Source organism: Scyliorhinus torazame, chromosome 21, assembly GCF_047496885.1.
Source record: "Scyliorhinus torazame isolate Kashiwa2021f chromosome 21, sScyTor2.1, whole genome shotgun sequence".
NCBI classification, from domain to species: domain Eukaryota; kingdom Metazoa; phylum Chordata; class Chondrichthyes; order Carcharhiniformes; family Scyliorhinidae; genus Scyliorhinus; species Scyliorhinus torazame.
Genome location: NC_092727.1, coordinates 35,187,976 through 35,200,945, shown reverse-complemented (window position 1 = coordinate 35,200,945; position 12,970 = coordinate 35,187,976). Strand labels below are relative to the sequence as shown.

The window sequence follows — 12,970 nt, the reverse complement described above, 5'->3', positions numbered from 1 at the left end:
GGCGAAAGATTACGCCAGGGACCTACTGGGCACCACTAGCAAAATTCCGAACGAACACTGGGTCACTGGGCGTAAACTGCCGAATCGGCCGATGCGTACTAAAAGACAAACACATCTTCTCAATTGTTGCGCAGGACGTTGTGCCTAGCATCTTATGCACCTCTAGCCATTTAGACTGGGCGTCGATTAATAAAAGGAGCATGGATCCTTGAAAAGTGCTGGCGAAATCCGCATGCAAGGGCACCCAAGGCCGCCCTGGCCATTCCCAGTGATGTAGGGGCACGGCCAGCGGAAGCTTCTGATGCTCCTGGCAAATGGAGCAGTTTTGGGCCACCTTCTCAATATCGGTGTCGAGGCCTGGCCTCCAGACATAACTCCAGGCCAACATTTTCATTTTGGTCACACCTGGATGCCCATTGTGCAAGTCTCTTAGTATCAGCTCCTGTCCTTTTTCCGGGACAATCACACGCGTCTCCCACAAGAGGATGCCGTCTTCCACGCTGAATTCTGACAGCTTGGAGGAAAATGCCCGCAACTCGCCTGGGAGCTGTCTATGCTGCCCACCATACAGGACTATGTGCCGAACCTTTGACAGGACTGGCTGCGTCTGGGTCCACTCACGGATCTGTGATGCCGTGACAGGCAAGGTGTCCATAAAATTTAGGGTTGCAACCACCTCACCGGTCGTGGGGGTCGACATGGGGCCGGTCGATAAAGGCAATCAGCTCAGTGCGTCGGCATTCGCTATCTGCATTCCTGGTTTGTGCTCCGGAGGATACTTGTATGCAGAGAGCAACAAAGCCCAGCGCTGGATCCGTGCGGAAGCAATGGGCGGTGTTGGCTTATCCTCTCTGAAAAGTCCCAGCAGAGGCTTATGATCAGTCAAGATAGTGAAGTGGCAGCCATACACGTACTGGTAGAAATGTTTCACCGCAAAGACCACTGCCAGGCCCTCCTTCTCGATCTGCACGTACTTTTTTTCCACTGCAGTCAATGTGCGGGAGGCGAAAGCTATCGGCCGCTCGGCCCCGTTCTCCATCTTGTGGGACAGGACGACCCCAATATCATACGGGGATGCATCACATGTGACAAGCAAAGGCTTTCCAGGATCATAGTGGGTTAGTAACCCAGACAACAACAATTGTTGTTTTACCCGCTGGAAAGTGGTTTCTTGCGGCTGACCCCAAACCCAGGTGTGATTTTTCTTTAGCAGAAGGTGCAACAGGGCCAGTGTAGTTGCCAGATTGGGGAGGAACTTCCCGTAATAGTTTACGAGGCCGAGAAAAGAACGAAGATGCGAAGTGTCAGTCAGGGCGGGGGCCTGTTGAATCGCGCGCACCTTCTCTGCGACGGGATGCCAACCTTTGCGGTCCACCCGATAACCCAGGTAGACTACTTCCTTCGCCTGAAAGACGCACTTTCTGCGACGTAAACTGACTCCAGCCTCCGAAAAGCGTCTAAGGACAGCCTCCAGATTTTCCAAATGTTCCTGCTCCGAAGTCCCTGTGATCAAAACGTCATCTAAGTAGACAGTGACACGCGGTAAACCTCTCAAAATGTCCTCCACAACGCGTTGAAAAATAGCGCAGGCAGAGGATACTCCAAAGGGCAAACATGTATATTCAAACAGGCCCCGGTGTGTATTAATCATTACATGTGGTCGGGAGGCAGGGTCCAGCTCCAACTGTAGGTAGGCGTGACTCATATCTAATTTTGTGAAAGAGAGTCCGCCTGCAAGCTTCGCGTAGAGATCCTCTATGCGAGGCATTGGATATCGGTCGAGTTGGGAAGCCGTCTTCACTGTAAGTTTATAGTCGCTGCACAAGCGAACTGTGGCATCTGGCTTCATTACAGGTACAATTGATGCTGCCTAGTCAGCGAAACGGACGGGCCTGATAATACCCAAAGTCTCCAAACGAGTGAGCTCCCCTTCTAATTTCTCGAGCAAGGCGTAAGGCACTGGGCGCGCCCGGAAATAGCGCGGCGTGGCTCCTGGTTCGACTTGGATACGGGCTACAGCCCCTTTTATTTTCCCCAAACCGGACTGGAATACATCTGAGTATCGTCCTAGCACCTCAGTCAACCCTCCAGAAACTGTTTGGAAGATGTGCTGCCACTGCAACTGCAAATGGCGCAACCAGTCCCGACCCAACAGGCTAGGCCCATGGCCACGCACCACGATAAGTGGGAAACGCCCCTCCTGGCATCCATAAACAACAGGGGTCATTGTAGTTCCTGCAATGTCCAATGGTTCTCCCGTGTAGGTGGCCAACCTGGCCTGTGTGTCGGTTAATGTAAGGGTCTGTATACCCTGCTTGATGCGGTCGAATGTCCTCTGGGCGATCACGGAGACTGCTGCGCCAGAGTCCAACTCCATCTCAAGCGGGTGACAATTGATCCGTACTGTCACCTTAATGGGGGCCACACGGGGAGCTGCCACACAATGCGGCTGCAGGCAGTCATCCTCCGTCTCCACATCCTCAGGAGTAGTCGCCGCAGGTTCATCCGCATTGAAGGTACGGCCCCTGGGCTGGTCCCAGTTTCGGTCGGAACGATGCGCCTCTGGCGCCCCCAGGACCGGCATCCGCGATGGGGTCGGCGCCTACAAGTCTGACACGGACATGGCTCCTCATCCATTGGTTCTGGAGACGGCTCCCTTCCGGGAGCAATGTCCGATGGCCACTGGCGTCAGTCCGGACGTCGCCTCGCCCAAGGTATCGCAGGAGTGCAGGGGGACGTTTTCAAACGGAAGGGGTTGCGCCCCAAGGCATGCACCTCCATTCTCTGTAGCTCCTGCACTCCTTGTTTTGCGCTCTCTCGGGACAATACTATTTGAATGGCCTGTTGAAATGTCAATGTTGGCTCAGCTAACAACTTTCTCTGGGTGGCCGCGTTGTTAATACCACAAACCAAACGGTTGCGTAACATTTCTGACAAGATCTCACCATAGCCACAGTACTCCGCAATCCTGCGTAGCCTGGATAGAAATTCAACAAAGGATTCTCCTGGGGTCCTCTCAGCGGTATTAAACTGGTAACGTTCGACTATCGTGGACGGGGTTGGGTGAAAATGTTGCCCCACTAAATTCACAAGTTCATCAAAAGTTTTGGTGTCCGGCGTAGCTGGGTACGTAAGGCTCCTAATCACCCCAAACATATGCGGGCTGCAGGCGGTGAGCAATATGACCACCTGGCGCTCGTTTTCGGTGATATTGTTTGCCCGGAAATAGTAACGCATCTATTGTGCGTACTGGTTCCAGCTTTCCAGCGCAGCATCAAAAACATCCAAACGTCCGTACAGAGGCATGGTGTAATAGAAAACAACTTCCAGCCTGTATCCAACAAAAATCCAGGGAGGTGGCTTCAGCAGAGTCGACAACTATTCACTTTAACCCTCGTCGCCAGTTTTGTGACGGCCACGAAGAATCCAGCACAAGTTTTAAGGATACAAAGAAATAACATTTATTTACAATAACATATATATACAACAGCAGCATCAACTTCGCTCGCTGCTCACTCCTTCCTGCTGGTTCCAAACTGGCCAGCTTTATTTATCCAGAGAGTCTGCTAATGATTTCTCGGCCCCCCCTCATTGGGGAAGCTCATTCTCCCACAGGACTGTGGGATTGTCATTAGTCCCCAGCCAATGGTAAGCAGGCAGGTTATAACACCATGGGTCGTGACCCTGACTCTGAAAAACCCTGCCTTAATTGTTGAAATCCGTTGGGATATCTTGAAGATGTGAAAGAAGCTGAGTGGAAGTTTGCTCATTCAATATCACCAACAATAATTGCCGGGCGAAGATTTTGCTCTAATTAAGTAATTCTCATAGTGTAATACAATGTTAAAATTAGGCAATATGACGTCTAGTAAGATTGCTGAGAACAATACGAGCTATTGTGTCGAGAAGATTTAGCTCATGCATAGTTGGTCTGGGACTATTGGAAAAACATCAACGTAAATCCAATTACATTGGAGAAGGTTTTTCTTCTGTCTCCACCCTGACTGCTTCATCGCACATGCACCACTTGGTCACAGGGTCATGAGCAAAATGATGGACTATTTTTTCATTGTTTAATGAACTTTAGCAGTAGTTTAGTAAATAATCAAACAAAATAACTAAATAATGATGGAACTCGCAATATTACATTGCAAAAATGTATTTTTCATGTGATTAGAAATCAGCTATTTCTGGACTTCTCTCCTTCCAACATAATGATTCACCGTGAAAGTCATTTTCTGGATAACAGTCTCTTTATTTTTCTCAAGTGTAATACACATCTAGATTTTCCATGATCCAAAATAGCAAATGACAACATGCTGGAGCTGTGCATAGCAATGGTAGAGGCTCCAGCTTTCTCCCTATCACATGGTTGAACAGGAGTCTCTCCTGCTCTTACCGCCTCCATTGGTTTTGGAAAGATTTGCAGGTTGACACTCAACCTGTTTCGCTGTGTTGTGAATGCATCTTCTATTGTCATCACGCCCTAAGGTGGGACACAAACCTGAAGCTTTGAGCTCAATGACAGGGATGTTACCCATTGCACCACAAGACCTCCCACTCACACTCCTACACAATTCAATTAACCTTGAGGAACTACAACTTTGTTTAGATACATTACAGCCTTCAAGACTGAGCGCTGACTGTAACAATTTAGATCATAACCCCGTACCCATTTTATCTTGCCTCTGAACTGCAGCTGTTGGTAATAATTCTGGTATTCCCAATTACACCAACATTCAATCCATCTTTTACTTCTTTACTTGGCCCCTTCATATCTCTGTTTGCCTTGCGCTGTGATCACTTTTATCATGTAATCTTACTTGCCTTTCATCTAATCATGAGGCTTTCCCATGTCATTCTCTTCGCCCTCCCTTACTTTCCCTGCCTTGTTTAAAAACTATGACGGGTGAGATCTACCCGCCGTGTTGCGCCCGAAAAGCAGCATGGCCGGTCGATGCCTCACGGAACGTCTCACGAAACGTCGCGATGTGAATCGTGCCTATTCTGGGCAGGATCGCATTCTGGCAAATCTGTATATCAGAGCGAGACAGCTAGTCTCACTCTAATATGCATTCCCGAGATCTAACCATGGCACAGGATCTAACCCCCTCTCCGTGGAGACCTCAGGGGAGCACCATTCAGACGGGTCCCTCCGCTCCAGGATAGACTTCTTCTTTGTGTCCCGTGCTTTCATGGGCAGGTCCACCGATGTTAAACCGGTGTTCTTCTCTGACCACTGCCTCCTCCTGGCCGACTGCCACCTGCAGGAAAACCAGGGGGCGGGCAGGGGGTCATGGAAGCTGAATGTAAAATTGCTGACTCCTGAGAACCTCAAGGAACTTAAAAGGGATTACAAAGGTTGGAGAACCGTGAAACGCCTCTTTGAGTCTCCACAGCTCTGGTGGGAAGCAATCAAGGGGAACATCAAAGGTTTTTCATCCTCAAAAGGTGAGAGAGAGACGAGGGGTCATGTCCAGGCTCCAGAAAAGTATGCAGAATTTGCTCCAGCTGCAGTCGATGGGGGTTGATGTCAAGGATGATCTCCAAGGGGTGAAGAGCCAGCAAGCCTCGCTCTACACCTCGGCAGCCTCCAGGGTTATCTTCCGTTCCAGAGTCTGCTCCGTGGAGCAGGATGAAAAGTGCTCACGCTTCTTCTTCCAAAAGGTGCACAGAGAGACCTCTGTGATCAGCAGCCTGAAGGAAGAAGTTGGCTCTGTAAAGTCATCGCAGTCTGACATCCTGAGGATCAGCAAATCCTTTTATGCCAGACTGTATGATCTGAAGCCAACAGACAGCACTATTTCCCAGACGGTCCTGTCGTCTATCACGGAGGTCTTAGGCGACAGTGAGCGGGAAAACCTGGACAAACCGCTAACTCTGGATGAGCTGACAAAGGCCGTCAAGTCCTTTGAGACGAATAAAACTCCTGGAAGCGACGACTTACCAGCTAAGTTGTTTTCTGCTCTGTGGGACTGGATTGGCCCAGACCTGCTGGAAGTGTACGAGAGTATGCTTCTGGACGGCTGCATGTCAGAATCCATGAGGAAAGGCATCATCACCCTCATCTACAAGCAGAAGGGGGAAAGGGAAGAAATTCGAAATTGGCGACCCATTTCACTATAGAACGTGGATTATAAAATTCTAGCCAAGGTCATCGCCAATCAGGTCAAGTCTGCCCTGGAGTCGGTGGTCCACTCTGACCAGACCGGTGCTGTACCCGGCAGGAAGACCTCTGATAGCCTTGCGCTACTCAGGGATATGATCGCCTACGTGCAGGACAGGAGGGTGGACACCTGCCTCATCAGACTTGACCAGGAGAAGGCTTTTGACAGAATATCGCACACCTACATGATGGATGTGCTCTCCAAAATGGGGTTTGGGGAGGGAATTCGCAATTGGATCAAACTGCTCCACACAAATATCTATAGCGCAGTCTCAATCAATGGGTGGGAATTAGAAAAGTTCCAGATCAAATCTGGAGTCAGGCAGGGCTGCCCTCTCTCCTCGGCCCCGTTTGTGTGCTGCATAGAACCTTTTGCCGAGTCCATCAGGAAGGATCCGGGTATAAGAGAAGTGATGATCCCAGGCAGCGGAGGCATGCAAGTCAAGGCCTCCCTGTACATGGATGACGTCGCCATCTTCTGCTCGGATCCCGCATTTGTACGCAGGGTCTTAAACGCCTGCGATCAGTTTGAACTGGCCTCGGGAGCCAAGGTAAACCGCGACAAGAGCGAGGCCATGTTCTTTGGGAACTGGTCTGATTGGTCCTATGTCCCCTTCACTGTCAGTCAGATTACCTGAAGGTGCTGGGGATATGGTTCAGAGCGGTTGGGGAGTGCACCAAAACTGGGAGGAGCGCATCACCAAGGTAAGACAGAAACTGGGCATGTGGGAGCAACGCTCCCTCTCCATTGCGGGCAAAACCCTGGTCATCAGGTGTGAGGTACTCTCGGTGTTACTGTACGTAGCGCAGGTCTGGCCCATTACCCGACCCTACGCCACAGCAGTCACCCGGGCCATCTTCAAATTCATCTGGAGATCCAAGATGGACCGTGTCCGAAGGGACACCATATACAAACCTCTGGATAAGGGAGGGAGAAACGTACCCAACGTCTCCCTCATCCTGATGGCCTCCTTTGTGTGCAGCTGCATCAAGCTGTGCGTGGACCCCCGGTATGCAAACACCAAGTGTCACTACATACTGAGGTTCTACCTGTCCCCGGTGTTATGAAGGATGGGCCTGGCCTCATTGCCACGGAACGCTCCAAGTAGTTGGCCTGTGCCGTACCACCTGTCCCTTGTGGAAAATGTTTTGATGAAAAACACCTTTGACCACAAGGCAATGAAGCAGTGGTCAGCACGTAATGTCCTTGAGGCCCTCAGGGAAAAGGAGGCTGTGGAGGACGTTGGATGGTTCCCTGAACGGACTGTCAGGGTCATCTGGCAGAACGCCTCATCACCAGAACTTTCAAACAAGCACCAAGACCTAGCTTGGCTGGTGATGAGAAGGACCCTCCCTGTCAGATTCTTCATGTACACCCGAAGGCTCAGCACCGTCGCACGCTGCCCTCGGAGTGGCTGTGGGGGAAATTAGATGGTCACCCACCTCCTTGTGGAATGTGCCTTTGCAAAGAAGCTCTGGAGAGAGATGCAGTGATATTTGTCAACGTTCATCCCGAGCAGCTCTGTGACACAGGATTCTGCTCTACAGACTGTTTCCAGGGACACACACCGAGACAAACACCAACTGCTGCTGGAAGGTCATCAACTCGGTGAAAGATGCTCTTTGGTCTGCCTGAAACTTGCTGATCTTCCAGTGCAAAGAGCTGTCCTCGACCGAGTGTTGCAGACTGGCAAATTCCAAGGTCCAGGACTATGTGCTGAGGGACGCAATCAAGCTTGGGGCAGCTGCCGCCAAGGCGCAATGGGGAAAGACCACGGTGTAAGGTCTTACCAGCAAATGTACACCGAGGGGAGGGTAACAGTGTAAACCCCCCTCGGTCTGGGTCACTAACACTCCAATGTATAAAAGAAACATGACAAAGTAAATATTAAAGAAAGAATTGTAACGTAAAGAGGGATAGGTGTGTAATGTCATCCCAATTGAATGGAAGAAAGTCAAGTGAATATGTAACTTTGATGGAAATGTACAGTCAAGACAATTCCAAATGTTCTGTAATGTTTATTAGAGATTTTATGAATAAAATATATTTGTTGTAAAAAAAAAAAGATGGGGCGCTATTCTCTCCTCCCCCCCACCTCGGGTGGGAGAATCGCCAGGGCGCCGCACGAATCGCGACACGCCGCCCCGACCCCTGCATGCGATTCTCCCACCCCCCGGAAACCAGTGGTGCGCGATTCGCACCGGGCCGCTCGGAGACCCGGCGAGCGGCAATTCTCCAGCCCAGATAGGCCGAGCGGCCGCTACGACACAACAGGTTCCCGCCGGCGCCGTCCACCCCTGGTCGCTGATGGCGGGAACTCTGCGGGAACACTGGGTTCTTCTTAAAATCGGCCTGTGTGGGGGGGGGAGGGGGGCTCCTTCACCGGGGTGGCCTCTGATGGGGTCTGGCCCGCGATCGGAGCCCACCGATCGGCAGGCCGGCCTCTCCTCCCCCGGGCCTACCCCATTCTGCGCGCGGCCCCAGAACACCGGCTCCATGTTGGTGAGGGGCCGGCGTGCGCAAGACGTTTCCCACGCAGGCGCAGGATGGCGCGGCCCAAATGCGCACGCGCAGGATTGGGTTGCCCCAACTGCGCATGCACGGGTTGGTGCGGTGCCCATTTGGCGCCACGTAAGGACGCTAGAGCGACGTGAACCGCTCCAGCGCCGTGCTGGCCCCCTATGAGGGCCAGAATAGATCGTGTCCGGGCCCTGTTTGCGCCGTCGTGAAACGCGACAGTGTTCACGACGGTGCAAACACTTGGCCTCAATATCGGAGAATCGCCCCCATAGACTCCACAAACTGAGACCAGATAGAACGCACTCGTGCGGATCTCCCAGGGGATCGGAGGCCCCCAGGTGCTTTCTCTCTGGGCAGGGTGGCACCTTGACACTGCTGTTGCCCCTGGGTACTCCAGCACTGCCACTGCTAGCTTGGCACTGCCAAGATGTTTAGAATCATAGAATGCCTACAGTTGCAGAAGGAGGCCATTTGGCCCATCAAGCCTGCACCGACCCTCTGAAAGAGCACCCGACCTATGCTCAGCTCCAATCTCTATCCCTGTAACCCCACCAAGGGGCAATTTAGCACGGCCAATCCGCCTAACCTGCACATTTCTGAACTGTGGGACAAAACCGGAGCACCGGAAGAAACCCACGTCGACACGGAAGAATGTGCAAACTCCCCCGCAAGACAGCCACCCGAGATCGGAATTGAACTCAGGTCTCTGGCGCGGTGAGGCAGCAGTGCTGACCACTGTTCTGGCTCCAGTGAGTGGAGCTCCTCAGTGCAAAAAACGGGACTAAGCGAAGCCTTGACCGCCCGTTCCCCGCAGAGGCCCCCGATCTACCCGCATGGCCAATCGATAGCGTGGTGTTTTCTGTACCCTGCATCTCAAAAGTACTCCCAGTTCTGATGAAGTGTTATTGACCTGAAACATTAACATTGTTTCTCTCTCCACAGATGCTGACAGGCCATTTGTGCCCTTCCAACATTTTTCTGTTTTCACAAAATAATAGCTATTAATAAAATAATGACTATTAATGATCAGAATACTTAATCACAAAAATTGACAATTTCCCTCTTTAGTACATCCTTAGTTCTTACTAATAGCAGAACCAATGTTTTGATCCATAGCCATTATCATAAGACTCACTAATTCCTTTTCTTGCTTGAAGTTATTAGCCATATATACTTTAGTTAGCTCCTCTCATTGAAACCAGCAGACCGTGTGATGCTGATCTTCATACAAAGAATGGAAGCCAGCGAGGAACAAACCTTTAGCAATTAAGTCATAGCCCCTTTTCTTCCCTCTAGCAATTTTCAAGCATCTGCCAGGAATCTACACAATGTGATCTCCTGTTCTGCTTGGATCTGTGACCATTAATTCCAGATTTAGAGTCGCGGTTATAATCAGGCAAGTGGACACTGGAGCCTCTTCTTAAAATCGTCTGGAAAATTCAATTGCGAAGTAGAAAGAGCGGTGGGGCCAAAAGTTACATCAAACCTGGAAGTTTACTTACCCGCTGTAGTGACTGTTAATATCTGTACATGTCCGCTACGATGACAATATCTGTACATGTCCGCTACGATGACAATGTTAAAAGAGCTTTATTAAAAATCAGCCAGCAAGTGAGTCTGGATCACCTTGCTCGATGTGGCACTCATTTTAAAAAAATTGTACAATTTACCTTCATGATATATCATACTTGTCACACTTTAAAAATAGGTCATAGATCAGGGATCTCAGCTAACAGCATAATGTAGACTGTCAAAAGACTGTCCATTCACAAGCCAATATGGAAGCTGACCAACTGTTTCTGAAAAGCAATTGCATAATCTCAGAAAAGCTCACTGACCTTGATTATGGACCTGGAAAAATATAATAATACTGACAAGACAGTGGTTTACAGAACTATCAACATCGACGATGCAACTCATCACTACTATAGCAAGACAAATTGCAGTCAAATTACAAAGATTTCTTATAATTTTTCACAGAAACATTTTGGGCTAGTTTGAAAATATCCTAGCACTAGGCTGATCGTTAAATTGTATTGAATTGTTTTAGACAGATTTCACAATAAGGGTGGCACGGTGGCACAGTGGTTAGCACTGCTACCTCACAACGCCAATTCCAGCCTCGGGTGACTGCCTGTGTGGAGTTTGCACTTTCTCCCCGTGTCTGGGTTTCCTCCGGTTGCCTCCCACAGTCCAAAGATGTGCAGGTTAGATGGATTGGACATGTTAAATTGCCCTTAGTGTCCAAAAAGGTTAGGTGGGGTTACAAGGTTACAGGGGTAGGGGTGTGGGCCTACGTAGGGCACTCTTTCCAAGTGGCGGTGCAGACTCAATGGGCCAAATGGCTTCCTTCTGCATTGTAGGGTTCTATTCTATTCTACTCAGGTAAAGGCACTTTTTTCCCTTACATTTCAAGATGGCAATCTTTTGCCTCCTCCTCTCCAGTCTTACTTTCAGCCTTCTGCAGAGGAAGGAATGCTGCTGTATTATATTTAAACCAATAAGAATTCCAGTCCCAAGAATTCAACAGCGTTCAATCAATTGAATTAGCAATGGAGGTTAGGAACTGGGAGTCAGCCAATAGTCAGCCAGGAGGAGCCAAGCAGGAAATGGCATTGAGGGGAGGATGCCTCGCCTGGCACTATTATACCTTAAGTAGGCTCAAGTAGGGTGCTCTTTCCAATGGCCGGTGCAGACTCGATGGGCCTAATTATCTCCTGCTGCACTGTAATTTCTATGTCTGTCTATGTCTATGAACCTCAAGGCAAAAAACTCAAAATGATAATATGGTGGAGCATGGAGCAAGCGGCAAGTCTCAATGACAATAAATAATTCATTTTATACAAGGTAGCAACTGTTAGGTTATTCAAGAGGTACACTCCAGAAGCCATGGTGACTATGCAGCTTGAAGGGCTGTGTATAAGCCATAGTATGTGCATTTGTAATGAAACATATGGATTCAAACGGGTATGTGTCATGGCGTCAAATGTCCCGATTTTGCAATTTCTGCACAAGCCATCCCAAAGCACTTGGCCAACAGCTGATTGTGCTTATGTTTTCAGGATCAACTCATTTGAATACTTAGCACAACATCCCAACATAATTTGGCTTTAGCAGATGTTAATTCAACATACATGTTTGTTCCATATTCTCAATGCATTTCACCACAATTCACTCACATCTGTGTTGTTACTAAAATTAACAAATAGAGGAAAAGATAGCTGTGGTGGAGGCAGAAGTGTACACTGCTTCAACGTCCCCCCCCCCCCCCACCCCCCCAACAAAACAAAAGAGTTTTAGTTTCAAACCTTCTTTATCCGTACTGAAACAAATAAGCTGAAGGTTTTAGATGCAAGCTGATGCCAGACTCCGTGATTAGCAAAAGCTCTGCTTTCAATGTTCTGCTAAATCTCTCCAAACTGTACAACTGGAGCTAATTGAAGCTGGAGTCAGATAAAGCACTGAGATCCTTCTCATCCTTCCATGAATTGGCACAGAGAAAAAGAGAACAGGGATTAGTTGTCGTTTGGAGATGTGTAGCAGTGGGGGAGGGGTCAGTTTATTCATTAGGCAGAATCCGCCACAGAAAAGCAACTCGGAAAAGCACAAATCAGGGCTTTTTGATTATAAATTAAACAACCTGTTCATTGGCAATTATATTTACTTGAAAGTTCAAAAGCTTTAAATCAAAGGATGTCAACTTCTCTTGCTTGCTCTTTCATGGCTAAAAACTCTGACAAAGTGGTCAGATTCTGTATATACGTGACTGCAGTTGACGGCCATGCTGCAAGTGACGTTTAGGTCACCCTAAAACTCTTCAACTGCACATACAGAAGACCCTCTCACTCAACACCAGCAAGATCAAAATCCTCCACCAACCTTCCCCTGGGCAAGAACCGACATCTGAAGGTATTCTTAATGATCAGGAGACGTCAGGTGCATCGACTCAAGTTCAAACCACCTCTGAAAATAGCCCTCGCACTGAATCCTGGGATACACCACTGCCAAAACAGTGCCAATCTAAGCAACACACATTCAACGTTTCTTGTCAATCATCCAAATTTCTACCCACGCTGCTCGATTTCCTCACGTGCCATCCACTTGAATTTTTTTGCCAAGTCTCTTGCGGACCATCTTACTGAGCACCACAATATCTTTCCAAACTGATATCAAGCTGCCAGATGCTCCATGTTAATGCAATTGCAGTGCTTGACCCTGGCAATTTCTGACAGTTAACACTAATTCATTTGCATTTTCATACTATTAAACGCAACATTAACTGA

The 12,970-nt window shown here is 49.1% G+C and overlaps 1 protein-coding gene across 2 annotated transcripts in view; it reads right to left on the bottom strand.

Annotated features, from left to right (window-relative positions):
* Positions 1 to 12,667, bottom strand: part of LOC140397973 (myb/SANT-like DNA-binding domain-containing protein 2) — a 28,653-nt gene extending 15,986 nt beyond the window's left edge. The window contains exon 1 of one of the 2 annotated variants that reach the window (XM_072486225.1): positions 12,567 to 12,667. The gene's annotated coding sequence lies outside the window, so the exon portion shown is untranslated. Of the gene's footprint in view, positions 1 to 11,995; positions 12,155 to 12,566 lie in introns of those variants that run through there. The other variant, XM_072486224.1, reaches the window with a different exon arrangement.
* Between the last annotated feature and the right edge of the window lie 303 nt (positions 12,668 to 12,970).